The following is an 18,366-nucleotide window of genomic DNA, read 5'->3' as shown; positions in this document are numbered from 1 at the left end:
TCTGTTTACTTCTGGAAACATAGACATGTAAATATTAGGATGAACAAACACGGCACTTACAGTTCCACTCAAAGCTGCTGTGACCCGTCACTCCATAGCAATCATGTGATACGAGCTGTTTGTCTTTGTGATTTACTGGGGAGGTTTTCTTCCCTAAATCTTCATCACTTCCTGGAAGTTACCAAAAGTATGAATGAAGAGACAAGTCGGGATAACGGCAGTGCCGGAACGTTCTTCAGAGTTCTTGGGGCTTCGGATCAACAGAGGACGACCTCTTGGAAACCTGGGGAAAAATACAAATAAAAATAAGAAGAAATGTGTAAATGAAACAGAAACAGTTTGGAAAACTATCTGGCACATTTTTTGTATCTCGGTTTCTTTAAGCTACGTAAAAAAATAAAAATAAATAAAGCTGAATGCATGCAACTAAATGCACCAAAAAAAAATGTTGGAATCGCTGCCAGACTGAACCCAGCATCAGTCAGCTGGCTGAGTGGGTGTGGATGTGCAGCCATCTGGATTCTATGTTCTTCACCTCCACTGAGAAAACTAAAACCAACCTCTTTATTACATGAATAACCATAATACCCAAAAAAATGTCATTGCCATTGTTCAGATAATCTTTTTACAAATTACACAATTTTGATTTTATCCACAAACTTGTTTCAACAAAAAACAAAACCACCTATAAACAAAGTCAAACAATCCCTCTATCATGGCACAACACATGAAAAGGCTCAATTTGTTTTTTGTTTTTTTGTAGTCTGCATGTTTTTGCATACCCATGGGTTTATTCGTATGGTTACAAGTTAGTTTGTAAACTGGTTTGAATTCCTTTGACATATCTGACCAACTAGGTTACAAACCTCATTCTGCCCTTTAATCTTAGTTCTGTTTGTTCACTAACCTTCTCTACTTCCATCTGAGGCCTTCATGAAGCAGTTTTATTTATAAAATTAAATAAATGAAACTCAAAATGTGGACTATTCATAAAAAACATAAAAAACATTGTCTTTCATTTCACAATTATGCATTATTTTATGTTGATCTGGTGAAGCTTGCTGGGGTTTGTAGCTGGAACAGGACAGAAACATCTTTAATGGGTGTGAATATTTTTCCAGGGCACCACTGTAAAACAAAAGTATTTAATGATTCATTTTCTCCCGTTTAGTGAAAAGAAGAATCAAGATTTTGATTTGATAAAGATGGTGAGAAAGCAGGCTTAGCCTCTTTTCCTATTCACTCTGCACCAGCATGACGCACAAAGGGATACTGTAGCTGCTGGAACACAGCTGAGCCAAAAAAATAAAAAATAAATAAATAAAAACGTAGAAGTAAATTAGTCAGTAGACTCGGCTGGATGACTTCCCTGACCTGAGCTGTGAGAAAGAAAAAGTAATTGAACAAGGTGTGAAAAGCACCTTATTTCCCCAATTGGAGATACATTTTTTTCCCCCCCAAATGCTGTAAAAAGCTGCTGCTGGCAGTGAAATATGTGCAGGAAACCTTCCACTAAAAGCATCCAGTAGAACTCGATACTGCTCAAGAGATCCTTTATGAATAAGGCAGTAAAAATCTGTTCTGGGGGTTTAATATTGTGCCTATTAACACTTGTGGACCCTTTAAGCGTGTTTGCTCGCTTTCATTTGTCAGAAACAAAATCTGAGTTTTGTTTTTATTCGTTTGGGCAAGTGGCTTGGCGCACCGCGAGGAGACCATCCCAGAGGTTAACTGGGCCTTTGCAAAGTAAAGAAGTTTCTCCAGGGACTTGATTTTAAACACTAGTAATAATTTGCAGAATGACATGTACTGATCCCACTTATTTCAATTTTATGTGCTTTTCTCTGTTTTTCACTCTTTTTGTAAAAAACTAGGCAAAGAGGCCTTTAAGTTTTATTGCCGGTCACCATTATGATTGATAACATAAAAAAGAAAAACATATGTTACCGTATACATTTTAATGGCTTCCTTGCTTTAGACTCTGATCAAATATAACAAGTTAAAGAGCAATTCGTTTAAATGAAATATAGTTTTAAAAAGCTTATGATATTAGAGCTGTGGAAGAGAGAAATCAGTTTTTGTTTAATATTTATAGAATGAACCTAAAACTTAAACACTTGAGAAACTCCTTTATAGCAAGAATAAAGTTTGGAAAACAATAATCCTTTGTTTAACCTATATATGATATTTAAAAAAAATCTTTTTGACATGACCTTTCATTGGAAGGACATTTTCTTTATTATTTTTTAATTTTACTTAATCTTTATTTAAACATCATACAACAGAATAGTATATAGCAGAAAACCTCATACTGGTTTTGGCCGCTACAGAAATCCAGACATCTATGTACCTAATTGATGATAACTACAATAAAAACAATTCCACAAATCAATATTTTTATTGACACCTATTTTTGCAATTCATTTTTTGCAAAAATAGACATCCAAAAAAAAAAGACATGTAAACCACACAAGGAAAATGAAAAAAATATTGCCAAGACATAAAACCATAAACATATGCAAACTTTAAAATGACTAAAATGAGATCAATGCATACACAGACACTTCAACCTGTGTCTTCTCAGACTGAATGAGTAATGAAAACTACTCACTGTTGGTTGATCTGTGAGCGCTAAAATTATGCTGCTACCACAGTCATAAAAGAAAACATTTACTTTCTTAACAAAGCTTTAAATGTACAAACACCCACAGCCACCAAAGTCTGACTGGGATTCCCCGTCTGGGGATCCTCCATGAAGGATTCTGGTTGTTGTACGCAAAAATGCAATTCTGAATACTACAAGTAAGATGGCCACAAGGGGCAGTATGCACCAAAAGATTTAATCCTTGTGTCCAGAAATGGAGTCCAACCGACCCCACACACGTAAACTTGTACCATTTTTCACAGTCATCTACGTTTGCCTCAGTCCTCGCACGTACAAGATTTAAACAAAGCCACTTATAATGGAACAAACAGAAGCTAAAATGTTCATTGTCAATGGTTATTAGCCTACATACCGAGCTTACATCGCTCTCTCTGTATATGGTCATCATCTTTCATTTGATCGGTATTAAAATGGCGGAGGCCAGGGACGGATCTACTGGGGTGGTATGGGGTGGCAGGTGCCACCCCAAACGAGAGCCTTGCCACCCCTGTTGCCACCCCAGATAGCAACAATTAATTCAATAAATAGTTATGGCAAATCGGACATTAAGCGCATTAAGCGCTCTTTTTTCCGACAACATTGAATGCAACACAATGTAACCTTACGCCAGTGGTTCTTAACCTTTTCTGAGGTACCGAACCCACCAGTTTCATATGCGCATTCACTGAACCTTCTGATAAATAAAATATCACGTGCGCTGCTGGAAACTGTTGAGGGGGGTAGGGGGAGGAGGCGTGCGTGCTCCTCTGCAGCACTGATTGGCTAAGCAATGTAACGTGATCCTCTGCAGCAAATGATGGCAAAGCGGGGCGCGTCATTATTACTTTACAGAAGTGTGTCTTTACCTCCGCGGCAGAGGCTCCGCCGAACCCCTGGGGTTCGATCGAACCCAGGTTAAGAACCACTGCCTTACACCCACTGCTAAGTAGCGGGAAGTGCGAGAGAAGGACAGAGCGCCAGCAGCATACTGGACTGGACATCACGTGATTTATCGTAAGTCACAGACGCGCCATTGCTGTCCATTGAGTCAGGAATATCGGTGGTCAGGAAACTACTACAATCACGCAGAGCATCAGAACAACGGACGCAATGTTTAGCAGTTAATTCAGATTTCACAAGTGAGAAAAAAGTTTTGACTTAAAGAAAACACTGAACAAGTGAGCAGTGGGTCAGTTATACTAGTCTGCTATTGACTTTGATAACGTTAGCATGTGCTGCGCAGTTCGGTGTGTTTTGGTTCCGTTAGCACTAAAAGAAGGTCAACCCGCCCACCAAGTCATCAGTAGAGCAGCTGTTTAAATCAGCTAATCAGCTGTGCTCAGGCGAAAACTTATTAATAATCACAATATAGACATTAAGCCTGACAACATAATGTAACAGACTGGATGTTCTGTTTTAGTGTTTTTGCTACTTTTTGTGTGGGAAATACTTGCTTTTTGGTGTTGATTCCCCTGATGGATATTCTCTGCTCTCTCTGCTCGTTGAGCCGTTTGTCGGTTACCATGGCAACGGGTCGTGTGTAATACCGATATACAGTGCGAGAAAAGGCGGAATAGAAGTTGTTGGAGCCATTTTCTTTATCCATTTTAATTTTATTCTTAAATTTCTATTTTTTGTATTATTTACAGAGTTTATTTGTAGGTTGATAATTGTTAATTTTATTTATTTTTTGTTTTATTATTTTTTTCTTATTTATTTTCTAAATTTAGACAGGAAGTAATCTGGATCAGTCACTTCATATATACATATATGAAGTGAGGTTTTGAATATGATAAAGCCTCCAAAAAGCCAATTTATTTTACGGAAGCATATATAATAATTTACAGCACGATTTCAATAGGCCTTCGCAGCGCTTCGCTGCTCGGGCCTAAATATCCCAACGGTTAACGGGCTCTGGTTGTTGGTCAACATCTTGTGGAGAACAATTAACAGTACAGCAGATAATTTAAGGTTTTAGCAAAATCTGTCACCTTAATTGGTTCCCTTTGCTAAGGGAACCAATTAAGGTTCCCTTAGCAAAGGGAACCTTTGCTAAGGGAAAATATGTTTGATTTTGTTGTCAAATCAAACATATTTGGACCAGTTTAACTCATACTTACCGAAAGTTGTATTATTTTTCAAGATGGTTCTCAAGGAGAATTTATTTTTGCACTAAGATCACCAATTAGATGAATGTGTTTGGTGTCGAATCATAGCCTAAATGTTTTAAACACTTTAAAAAAAGAAAACAAGCGGAAGCTAAATCTAAACTGCTCATTTTAAAAATTAGTAGAATTAACGCCAACCACTAAAATGATTGTAAAATCAGTGACACAAAGTCTGTGCAGCACGTCTTCATCTCCTCCAGTTGACTAATCCATCTAACTGTTCATCCAACCAACAATCCATCTAACTGTTCATCCAACCAACAATCCATCTAACTGTTCATCCAGGTCTGGAGGTGTGTGAATTTCAGAACAAGATAGTACTAAAATATATAAAAACTGAGAGTTAAAGATTAGAGAAAATTTTGCTACGCAAAGGTTTATAAAATCTGATCAAAGAGGTTCTGAGGTTTTGAATGCTGGAATCTCAACACATCAGTCAGAATCCAAACGCTTCTCTGAGATTCAAATTTTGTGTCTAGTGAGGATTTTTGTGTTTCCAAGATGCCATACCCTTTGTTCTCCCTCTCGGTTTAGAACTCGGATATCTGGTGACGACAGGAATGAGGAAGGTATTTGACCGCTTATTCCCAGGAGACGAATCAGACGAAAGGGACCGCTCAGGACGACAATGAAAGAGATTGGTTCTGGGACGGACTTCCATCCCGTCCCAAAGCACAAGCTGACCCGGCTGGGGACGAAGAGAGAGATTTGTTCTGGGACGGACTTCCATCCCGTCCCAAAGCACAAGCTGACCTGGCTGGGAAAGTTTGTGTTGAACAGGCGGCAGATTCTGATTCTACAGAGACTTCACAAAACAGGACTGCAGATGGTTGAACTGATACTATTTTAGTATAGATACAGTCACTTCATCATGCCGCCACCCACATAATGATGCCCTGGGCGGTTGCCCATGCCTCCCATATCAGAAACCGCCACTGGGGACCCGGCTGGGGAGGTTTCTTCTGAGGTAAAAGTCACAGCTCCGTGTTTGAGTTCACTGACTTCATGTCTGGCTTTTTCTCAGGAGACATCAATAAATGGCGCATCCTCCGGTGCCTCTGAACATGAATGTTCCCTGGACCGGGCAGCAGATTTAAACCACAGGAGCAGCTGTGGAGCTCCAGCCAGAAGTACTGTTCCCAAAAACAAACGATCACGAACGAGGCAGATCACTCTTTTTCTGAGGACAGACTTTGAGACCAGATTTTAAACATTTCACAAAGGAAGAACCACCCCGGACGAGGTGGCTCACCATTGGAAAATGAGGAGAAACTTTGGGACCAGTTTTTACTGTGTTCCCTACAGAAAAACTGATCCAGATGATGAAGTTTTCCATGACAAAAGATTATTTTGCGATTACACCTGCCATAAAGAAGGGAGCCTCATGACAACGACGGAGGACAACCTCTGTACAACAACTGTTTCCCAGCAAGCTCAGAAATCATTTTTAAAGTGTTCTGAACCTGTTCTGAAGACGACGTGTACAACAGGGAGAATCATCATGAGAAGTAAACGCATGAAGAGAAACACCACACTCTGCAGAAAATCCTAGCCAACGCTTTCTCCTGCCACTCCTCTCAAAAACAACCAAGCTGGTTTTGGAGGGGAGCAGGACACATTGAATTTTGTGAATCAACTATAAAAAGTTAATATCCTGTTAGCATGTTTCTATCCGGGCGCTCCGGCTTCCTGCTAAAGTCCACCACAATCTAAAGTCAACACCGTTTGGTTGATTACTCTCCAAATTCTCCTTTGGTGTGAATAAAACATTCATTTTGTGAATAAAACATCAGGGCTGCAGGGTGGATCAGTAGCTGTGTGAAGCTGACACCCCACCCACGTCAAAAAATCCAGCAAATAGTCTGAATGGTTAGTGCTCCGTTTGTGCAGGTTTGTGCCGTTAAAATTTTCGTTTGTGCAGTTTTGGTTTCTGAGATTTTAAACATTATTTTTTAGGTCATCTAGAGTTCACCATCCCCCCATATCGCTCCAAAACAAACCAAAGTGGGCTAGTTCGTTAGTGCTCCGTTTGTGCAGGTTTGTGCCGTTAAAATTTTTGTTTGTGCAGCTTTCGTCTTTGAGATATTAAAAGTTATAATTTTGGCCGATGACGTCACCATCCCCCCATATGCTCCAAAACAAACCAAAGTGGGCTAATTCGTTAGTGCTCCGTTTGTGCAGGTTTGTGCCGTTAAAATTTTTCTTTGTGCAGTTTTGGTTTCTGAGATATTAAAAGTTATAATTTTGGCCGATGATGTCACTGTCACCCTATCATGTTCCAAATCAAACCTAAGTGTGGGCTACTTCTTTTAATTCTTCAGATTCTCAGCTGTTGTACAATGTGTACATTTTGTTTTGAACTTCAATAAAGACTTAGAACAAGAAAAAATGTGTCTCATTTCAAGAAATGTTTTAAGATAGCAATGATTTTTCACGAACGTAGCGTTCTCTCCACAATAATTGAATCCTGCTAATAAAGGACATGCAGCCTGACCCTGACGTAATGTGTATAACCTGTTCAACTGTGCTTTGATTTCGGAGGTGGTCTGAAGAATTATATTCACATTGTTGATGTACTGTCTGCTGATTATGCAGCAAACGTGTAAAAAAATTACATGAGCCTATAACGGCCAATTTGCTAGTTGAGCATTAATTTACTTACCTTGTTCAAAAATCAAAATCGGGGTTGAAAAAATTCCAAAAATGACTTATTCAAAACAATTTGAGACCGCTAGAATATTAACGAGAGGTTGAAATTACACTGAAATTTTAACGGCACAAACCTGCACAAACGGAGCACTAACGAATTAGCCCACTTTGGTTTGTTTTGGAGCATATGGGGGGATGGTGACGTCATCGGCCAAAATTATAACTTTTAATATCTCAAAGATGAAAGCTGCACAAACGAAAATTTTAACGGCACAAACCTGCACAAACGGAGCACTAACCATTCAGACTATTTGCTGTATTTTTTGACGTGGGTGGGGTGTCAGCTTCACACAGCTTGGATCAGTAGGTTCCACTGTTGCCTTGCAGTAAGAAAGTCCTGGGCTTGAATCCAGGACTTCAAACCCATATGTACACACACACACATATATATATCCATGCATGCATGGATGGATAGATAGATTCAGGAACCTGAGATTGATTGATCTATAATTTATTTGAGGGTTTTATTGTTAATTAGTTGGTCATTTTTTCTGCATTTGTTATTTTTGGGTTTAGCGATGGTACTGGATTTAGAGTGGATGTGCAGATTAAACTTCAGATTATTTTAATTTTCTCCTGACAAAATCTGGTTAATTCATTGGCTGCATTAGATTGAAACTCAGGCGGTAACGTTACTGAAGGTTTTGTGTCAACAGTAGAAAATAGAGGTTGGACATTGTTAATGTTTTTACTTATCTGCAAAGAAAGCCTCCCTTGTATGTTTTAGTGTTGAGTGATAGTTGCGTCGTCGTTCTTTGTAGATGTCATAATAAACGTGAAGTTGAGTTTTACGCCATTTTTGTTTGACAGAGTTGTCTAGCAGATTGAACAGTTTGTGCATTTCTCCATGGAGATTTCTTCCTACCAGACACAACCTTCACTTTAATGGGGGCAATGTAATCAATGATATCTGAAACTTTAGACTGAAAATCATCTACCAACTTATCTATGTCGTTATAGCTTAAGGGCGTGGAAGAACAGTAGATTGAATTAAATGTTTCAGCTGTGTTTTCTGTGAAAGTACGTTTTGTGATGGTAGCCATTTGTCTAAGTGGATTAACGGATAAAGAACTGTCAAAGATAACAGCAAAGTCAGCCGACAGGCAACATCAGTTACAGAGACATTGGAAATATTCACACCCTTACTGATAACCAGGTCCAATGTGTGTGTGTTGCTTGTTTGACATGTTGTGTTAAACCAAAACTCTCTAATATATTACAGAGCTTTTTTGCCCCTCGGTCTTGGGGGTTGTCAACATGAATGTTGAAATCACCGACAATTATTAAACAATCATAATCAATGCATATGAGAGATAGGAGCTCATTCAAATCCATAAAGAAATTTTCCACATATGTTGGAGTTTTGTATAAAGTTAGTGTCAAAGTTTGTTTGTGGCCTTCCCAGATACTCAAAAGACGTGGAATTACCCAAAGAGATTTTACTACAGTTTATGGTATTCTTAAATATTGAAGCCATGCCTCCTTTTTTGTGTGTTTTCTATTTTCACTTAAAAAAAATAAGTAGGAGGCGCTGATTCAATTAGTACGATTGGTTCATTGTCATTCAACCATGTTTCTGTCAGAAATAAAATATTAAGATCAGTGATGAAATCATTAATTAATAGAGCTTTAGCACAGAGAGATCTGGTATTTAAAAGAGCCAGTTTAAGTGACTTGGAGGCTGAAAGTTCTTCAGTCTGAGATTCCTTTAGACAACCCACCAATGGAGACCCCAAACTGTTCACAGCAGCACATGAAGTTCAGCCTGTAGCAGAACAATCAGCTGATTGGACCCACAGAACCGGTGCTGCTACGCCCTGACATGAGAATCTTCCACTTTAGCTACAGCCAGGGGCGGATCTATTGGGGTGGCAGCTGCCACCCCAAACGAGAGCCTTGCCACCCCTGTTGCCACCCCAGCTAGCGACAATGAATTCAAAAGTTATGGCAAATCGGACATTAAGCGCACGAAACTCTTTTTTTCCGACAACATTGAATGCAACACAATGTAACCTTACACCCACTGCTAAGTAGCGGGAAGTGCGAGAGAAGGACAGAGCGCCAGCAGCATTGATGGATATATATTACTGGACTGGACATTACGTGATTTATCGTCAGTCACACACGCGCCATTGCTGTCCATTGCTGTCCCACGCGTATCAACACACGAACATACCTCCCCCGAGTCGCCCCTTCCAGCTTTCGCGCTTTCTGTAAGCTAAGTGTGGCTACGTGGTGAAGCTAGCTAAAAAAACGAATAACGAGTTTTAAGCCTCCGGTAGTTCTAAGAGCGGATCGAGTGAACCCATCCTGAGCTTTTTACCGTGTGCACGGTCTAGCGGGGACGCTGTTTTAACAAATTTTTTTGTGATTTTGCAAACTGAAAAGCGGACGAACCCCCCCGACTGGCTGATCCTGACATCTACTGCGTTATGCCGAGCTCCACAGCGTTATAACGCGATCTGCCGGAGCGCCGCACAAAGACTGCGGGAGGAGTTGGATCTAAAGTTAAATCTAGTTTAAACTTTTACAAAAGAGGAGAAACTAAGCAAACATGGTCCCTTAACCTCCTCACCTTAACGTGGGATTATTTATTCTCCTCCTTCCCCTACTCTTCCACAGGTATGCTTTGCTTCCCTGTCATAAAACAAGATCCTGTTTTTATGGGCCGCGAGAATTATGCATGATGACCTGTATTTATGTGGTTTAGGTTTGTGCTGATTTTGTGCGATTTGTCCAACAAGCACATGAAGCGCGTTAGCAGACGTGCTCAGTGGCTTCTGATATGGGAGGCATGGGCAACCGCCCAGGGCATCATTATGTGGGTGGCGGCATGATAAAATGACTATCTATACTAAAATAATAAATTCTAGACACTTTTTTATGAAAAACTGTACTTTCTTTGGCACTTTTAAAGATGGTCGGTAGTAGGAAACCTTCCATAAAAGAAGAAATCTAAAGAAACAATCTCCATTTTCTGCCAACAATATAGAAAAAACTATTAAAGATATCCATAAATAAATGTTTTTATATGATGCAGAAGCCTAATTGACATCTAGGAAGGAAGTTTGAATGAAATGCATAAAAAAAAAAAAAACATTTTGGTGAAAGTCAAAAATTCTCTAAATTTAGATTTTTTTAAAAACAAACAAAGAATCCCTATTTTCTACCAGCAATACTAAGGAAACTATTAAAGATGGCCAAAAATGGAAGCCTTTATGTTATTCACCAGTTTAATTTATCTGTAGTACAGAAGTTTTATTGAAATCTGATGAAAAATACAAGTTTGGTGAGTGGTCAAAAAACGCTTAATTTTGTCAATTTTTGAATTTTTCCCCCCCCCCCATCTGAAATGAGCTTTGGAAGCAGTTTTGCGGCCTAATAAATCTTTATTGAATAGTCCTAGACCCCTACAAAAAATTGAGCCTGTTAAGACCGCATAGCAGGACGGGCGAAATAGCTTTTGGGGCTTGGTTTCAACATATATTTTTTAATATGGTATCCCAAGCATGCCATCTCTGCTGTCAGGGGAAATATTGAAAATTGTTTTATATATCAAAATGACATTTTTTTAAGAACCTTCATTTTAAAAATAAGCTATTTATACTGTACATATTCATGTTTAATATTATTTATATATATTTAAACAATGTCATTACAAATAAGTGTCAAATTGACTTATTTTTTAAGTAATCGGCTTTCAAAAACCCCATCTTTTTCTACTAGAAGGTTGGTTTGTGGCAAGGTACCACCTACCCCTCAAAATCTCAAAAACCGTTAGAGATAATGGGCTGAAATTTTTTCTGCTCCTTTCTGGTAATACACTTAATAGAAAAATGCATTCATAGTACAAAAAATATAAAGGAAAAAAAAATTATTGCCAGCACCCAACATTGCACTGTATATGCATTGTGTGCTCAGTTTTTGGGTTTAATATTCCCATTCAATTCTTCTAGAATAGTTCAGAATTTCTTTTCTCTGTTTATTTATAAATATATCTAGTTTTAGGTCCCCTCCCGCTCTGATTGGTCAAATAAAAGTCTAAAAAGGTTACATGGAATGATGCAACACACTCATACCAAGCTAGCAACTGGTCAGGCAGTATGCAAACATTTTATGCTGACCTGTGGAAAATGCAGGGTACATGTGCTCAGATTAGCATAAATCTTAGCTTCATATGTTGCAGAAATGTACAAAACAAATGTTTTCAATCTCTGAAGCATGTTTCTTTAAATGCCAAGTCGAACATGGATTTACTGAATACTAAAATGAACCTGGTATTTTATTGAACAAACTATTCTCACAACAGGCCATCTACCACTCCCAGAACTAACATTGACATCTGACTGTAAGATTTTCAACTTCTTCGAATGTACATGATGGAATATAAAAACCATGGAAGACTCGTACGGTTAAAAGCGTACTGTGGAAAAAGTCATGCAAGCCCAGCTGATCTTTGAAGCGGAACAAAGAGATAAATCCTGTAACTAAATCTGTCAATCAAATATGAATCATACTTTTAAAAGGGCAGAAGGGTAATGCTGGAGCCGTTTTCTGGTTTTGAACACAATTTGGCCTCTGGGTGGAACTCCAGGCAATTTTTGGCCCCTGGCTCTTATTTAAAAGGGCAAGAGTGTTACTCAGGGGGTTTGGAAAAGTTTTACTTAGTAAAATATTTCAAAAAGGATGATGGCACTGGTAATAAAATACGGTATACTGAAGCATAAAAAAATCCTTCAGAGAAGTTTTTGTGAAATGTATAACACTCATGATTGTCATAAAACGTCTGACCTAATAATTGGTAGGTTTTAAAAGAAATGATAAATAATTCTTCATACAGTATTTTACTTGCCTTTAGTCATTCAGTTCTTTAGTTCTACAAGTCAAAACGGAAGCCGTGTTCATAATGTTCTATTATTATAGGAACAGCTACTTCCTGTCTGCTCTGCGTTGACTAAAAATGATTAAAAAAAAAACAAAACATGGAGGTCATCGAAGCTGTATTTGAGTGTTATCGTCATCCAAAACTCCCAAAAGAGACAGCAGTGAGTCTATGAGGTGGTGTTTACCGTAGCTACCATGTCATTCTTTTCTGTCAGCTTAAAACACAAATATTAACATCATTTCTTTAAAGGAGACCTACTATACTTCCTTGAAGGGGTTAAAACGGGTCTGTGGGATATACAAATCATGTTCATTGCATTTTTTCGCAAAAAAAACAACAATCTGATATTTCACCTAACTGCTTCTAGAAGCAATAAAGACTTAAATGGAAAAGCAAAAATGTGCAACAAAAAAAATTGCATAATAGGTCCCCTTTTACAATGGAAAACAAATTGCCATTTGCTTATACAGAGCTGTGAATTATGATGTATGCCATTTAAAAAAAAAAAAAATCACAAACCATTTTGAGTCCACCTGTGATGTTCCCTGCTGTCAAACTAACCGAACACACAGAGATACAATTGTTTCTTACATTGTGTAACTTTTCCGCCGACGCAAAATCTAAACCTCGACTAAACAGTGCACAGCACTCGGTGTGTGGGTAGGACCAGAGCCTCGAACACCTGCACTTCATAATAAGCAGCCATCCTGTCGTGGGAAATGGCCAAGAAAATTCAGTTTTATCCACACGAGCCAGGAGGATGAGGAAAGTAATCTCCAGCCTCCAGTTTGAGGACTCTGAAAATGACACTTCTGGGACACAATAGGTGAAACCGGGGACATGAGATGATAATCATTGCAATTACAGCCTCACTTGTTCAGCTGCAGCTCAGCCAAGGATAAAGGAGTAAGCTTCTTTCCTGGGATTCACCACAATGGAGCTAGGTGCAAAAATGAATACAAAATCAAGCCCCGGCAGCATACAAAGAAATCTACTGTGATGGTCGTGTTACAGACAACACTTTTGAGAAACATGTAAAAATAATAGCTTGTTTTTTTTCTGTGTTGTTGCCAGTCGTTGCTATGGGTGTTGATTATTTAAGCGATTGCCTCATTTGCTTGACCGACCACAGAATGATGACGCAGACACTTGCTCCTCTCAGTAAGAGACAAATTTCACCACAAGCATACTTGCAAAACCAAGATACATATGTGTGCACATGAGCAGGGTGGCAGTTGTGTCTTAAAATAAATGCATATCTATTCATCCCACCACAAAACCTCACTTTTCTAAATGTAATCATGCATTTTTGCACAAATGCATACACCATCATTGTCTCATTTTTGTTTTTTGAGGGGGTTTTTTTTAGCAGAAATGTAAGTGAAAAATATGATTCCAACATTTTTTTTTTTTTTTTTTACTAACATTAGGTAACAAATGTCCTCCACGTGGGCTACAAATGTGTTAAGCCTGGACCAAGAGACAATGTGAGAACAATGTTACGTGGGCTAAATACAAAAGCAACTGGACTGTTCCTCAGTGGTCCAAAGTCCTTTTTACAAATTTGTATTCCATTTGGAATTTGAGGTCCCATGGAAGAGTGGAGAAAGCACAGTAGTCATGCTGCTGGAAGTCCAGTTTGAGGTTTTCACTGTCACAATTCGTGCCATGCCTGAAGTACAGAGCAGCTAAACTTTAGGGCACCTCATGCTTCCTACTGCTGACAAGCTTTATGGAGATGCTTATTTCATTTTCCAGGAGGTCGTGGATCTTTCCCACACTGCCAACTGTACCAAAAGCTGATTCTCAGTCACCATGGTACTACTCTGCTCGACTGGGCAGCAGTCTTGCCTGAGTTGAACCCCATAAAAAATTATTTGGGCTGCCAAGAGGAAGACAAGAGACACCACACAACAAGGCAAGATGACCTGAAGGCTGCTATAAAAGCAATCTGGACTTGCATTACACCTCAACAGTGCAATAGGCTGATGGCCTCCAGGCTGCACTGAAGCTGTAATTCATACACAAGGAGGCCCAACCAAGAATTAAGCTGCAGAAAACTCAACATACCTTTCAGAAACCAATTCACAATATCTTTTTTTATTGAATTATGTATTATTTATATTTTCTGAGACATACATTTTTGAGTTTGAAGTTTTCGTCATCACTAAGCTTTAAATATTCCACTCTATGTGCAATAAAGCTACAAAGTATACATTCAACTTTCCAAAACAAGTGACAAAAGATATTGAACTTTAGATGCGACCAGAACAGCAGATTTAGGTGATGTTTAACACAGAGAACATCAGGAACTGAGACTGAATTGTTCATAATTTGCTTGCATAACGCCAACTTAAAATTAAGGCAACCTTCTTACAAAGACAAATGAGCCATATGTTTTCCACATCAAGGACAATCTCCCAGAATTCCTCTGCAATGTTTACGATTGCCACAATGCAAACCGTGTTTCTCACCTTCGGATGCCGAAATATAATTCCTGGGAAATTTGTCACTTTCACAACGAGTCTAACTATAGCATGTGAATTCCCTCAAGGGTGTAACGTGTGCTGTAGCCGTCCCAATATTCTGAGGTAATTCCAGAATTAACATCAGCTTTTAGTAGGCCACTTAATTAGGAATGAAGCAAAAATGTAGGTTATTGTGAATAGGGCTTTTGCAGTGAACGAGATCTACAATTCAAGTCTGATACAAAAGGCATTTATATGACCGTTTTACTTTGTTATTAGATATGACATTACAAAAACAAGGATCATTTTGTACAGACTATGTAAGGTTCAACATTATGATCACTAACAGATGAGTGTTTATTTATCATGACACCCATAGAGTGTAATGGATTAGGAAGAAAATCAAGAAGCAAAAAAGAAATTGGCAAGCAAGAAGACTTCAATTAGTTTTATGAAACTAACTGCAGCTTTTATGAGGTGTTTCCACTAATCAATCTCTATCTAAAGTGGTCTCTGAGGACGGAACAGCGGACAAGCATCTGAGTCATTGGGCTGCCGAGCCTCGCTGATGAATGTGGAGAGTGACAGCACAGCCCAACTACTGCAAACGTTAATGCGGGTTCTGATAGAAAAGTGCAAGAATGCACAGTTGTCATTTCTCGTTGCATGCGAGGCTACAAAGCTGTCAGGGTATCCATGCTAACATTAGAACAAGCATGTAAGCATCAGAACTAGATAACAGAGCATTGGAAGAAGATGACGTGGACTGAGGAATAACGTTTTGGTTTACTGCTTCACCAAGTTGGGGATCATACGGCACCAGGATGCTAAGTTGGGAAGAAGCTGACAGAGGAAGTGTGATGCTCTCGGCAATGTTTAACTGTACTACCCATGTGGGTCTTCCATTAACAGGTTCTACTAACTTTAAAAAGCCTACTTATGTTTTCAGACTGGTTCTATTTAAATGATTTCTTGATTCCTGTGGGCTATCCAAACAAAATCCAGCTGTGATTGATCACAGTTAATTGGTGATTTAGCATGAGCTAGGTGGGTTGGGTTAGACAAATGAAACCCGTAAATCTGCCTTTGGTATTTACAGTGTTCGTCAGGTAATCTTTGTCTTCTATACTGAAAATTGGTAGGTGAGTCAAAACACTTAAGCGTAACAATCAAGCAAAAGCAGAAGTGATGTCTAAAGGCACATTTACCGTTTCACAGCTCTGCAACCTACATGCCTGGCATCAAACTGACACATTTGCTTTTTTTTTGCTGCCATTAGAAGCAGGCTATTAGCTGCAGCATCCACTATAAGTAGAGCACACAGGCCTATACTGTCCTTCATTCGTTTTTTTTTTTTTTGTCCTTAATAGCACTGCTGTTACCTTTTTTGGCGTCCAAAGATTTATTATTATTATTATTACCATTTTAAACTATATGATCACAATAAAAAATAAATTAATTAATTAAAAAAAAAAAATCAAGTCGTTACATGAATGCACTCAGTTTAACCTTATACATATCGTGTCCTGGTGGTCACTGGGCGCATAGATTTGCTCCACTAACCCATATTCTGTACAGCTTATGTTGACAATGTACATGAATGACGGCTTAGATGGAATAAATGTCCAATCCTCCGTGACCTGCATGCGTTTACTAAAGCCTTTTGTGGTTTGAGCGAGCCGAGCTGTTTAATAAAAAGGGAGAGTCACAGCTCATAGACAGAAAATGGTCGGTGTTTAGGGTTAAGCCTCACACTGAAAGCAGCTGGGCTTGTCCGCATCTTACCGTAGCTTTATGATGAACTCGTCGCTCACGCCGCGGCGGCTGATGATGTCGGCTCCCGCTTCTTGTTGTTGTTGTTGTTGTTGTTGTACCCGACGCCCCGTCTCCACTCCTCTCCTCTCCTCGCTCGTCTGGTCTTTGGAGAATAACACATGAAGACGTCGAATCGTCTGACCGGAGCCGAGGAATGCGTTTAGGCTCCCTCAGTGATCATGTTTCCAGTAGATCTCTCAAAGGATGCGTGTCCGCCTGCCAGAGCTGGGCCGAGTTATGGCAGAGCGGAGACTGGAGAGACCCTCCCCCGGGCGCAGAGCAGTATCAGGTGGACGCAGAGCATCCTTCACATTCCTGCATCAGTGGACAATAAAGGGCAAGCCAATACAGAAACCTCAATCGGTTTTACTCTCCCCTCTTTTCTGCTGGTACTTCAATTTTTTTTTTATTACAGTTGGTATTTTAGTATGACGTTTGTTCAATACAAAGGCAGGTTTCAAGTTGTAACATTCCTGCAGTGACGCTTAGAGGACTGATGTGCGCTTGTTCATGTCATATGATGCTGGAGGAGTGAACAAGTAGAGCTTCTTTAAAAAGACTACAGCTTCACTTTTCCAAGTTATTTTATAAAAGTAATACTACTACTAATATATATATATATATATATATATATATATATATATATATAATATATATATATATATAATTATTATTACTTTAATATTCTATAATGTTATATTATTTCCAAAAGTTATGTAATAATGATGCATCTTTCTATTTTTTTGTTTTGTTTTTCTTAAATTATCTGTTGTTTAGTCATTTCCTTTAAAACTCCATGTGATCTAATATTAGTTGAGCTACGTTCAAGAACATTAATAGTTCAGTGATTCTTGAGAATAGGGACAAAATGGGTTTTAATTTTCCCATATTTTTTTTTATTATTTTTCAACCTTATGTATACAAATATGACAAATAATGTTTTGGAAATGTAAAGATGCTAAGGTGCAGGCTCCCAGTTGCAACATTTTTTTTTTTAAAATTTTTAATCGACCTGACCCAGAACTTTGTCATCACCATCGGACAAAAATAAATATAACATTATTTTTAAAATACCCTATTAGTGATATTTTTACTCATTTTACAGACAAATGCTTCTCAAGAAACAAAAGAAATATGATTTTAAACAAAAAACAACAAAAAGACCATCTGACGGAGTTGACACTGCATGACGGAGTTGACACAGAACTGAAGGTCACAAACTTGTGAGTAAAATGAAAAACTTCATACTATGAAGTAATGCATTTTATGTAAGATACATTAAAATGAATTAATTGCACATTTAAGTGAGATTTGACAACAATTTCACTGAAAGAGTCACAAAAACTGATGGAGTTGACATCTGACGGAGTTGATGAAAAGCCAAACTACCTCAATTTATGTGATGTTATTCTGAAGGAGGCCATGTTGTAGTTAATCAGGTCCATGAAATCTTTAAAGTAAACTAAAATTAAGCTTTTATTTCACAAAATTTCATCAAAGTTTTGTAAATTGTCAGTTATGGTGTTGACACATCATGGTTGTGACAAACAACTTAGGAATAAAACAAAAGAAAAAACTAAATAACATAAGCTAACCGGAGCTAACTAGCCCTCGTAGCAAAGGAAGAGAAAGGAAGAGATCATGGGGTCCTCAGAAGTTATAGTGCCCCCCAATAAT

At 38.5% G+C, this 18,366-nt stretch overlaps 1 protein-coding gene across 2 annotated transcripts in view; it reads right to left on the bottom strand.

Moving 5' to 3' along the window:
- The window catches only part of LOC103476767 (receptor-type tyrosine-protein phosphatase epsilon-like), a 37,875-nt gene extending 20,743 nt beyond the window's left edge, over window positions 1–17,132 (bottom strand). The window contains exons 1-2 of one of the 2 annotated variants that reach the window (XM_008429327.3): window positions 16,660–17,132; window positions 61–283 (exon numbers count right to left, since the gene is read on the bottom strand). The gene's annotated coding sequence lies outside the window, so the exon portion shown is untranslated. Of the gene's footprint in view, window positions 1–60; window positions 284–4,098; window positions 4,192–16,659 lie in introns of those variants that run through there. The other variant, XM_081616219.1, reaches the window with a different exon arrangement.
- Between the last annotated feature and the right edge of the window lie 1,234 nt (window positions 17,133–18,366).

This window comes from Poecilia reticulata, chromosome 15 (assembly GCF_904066995.2).
Source record: "Poecilia reticulata chromosome 15, P_reticulata-male-v2, whole genome shotgun sequence".
NCBI classification, from domain to species: domain Eukaryota; kingdom Metazoa; phylum Chordata; class Actinopteri; order Cyprinodontiformes; family Poeciliidae; genus Poecilia; species Poecilia reticulata.
This window is presented reverse-complemented; position numbering and strand designations above follow the sequence as displayed.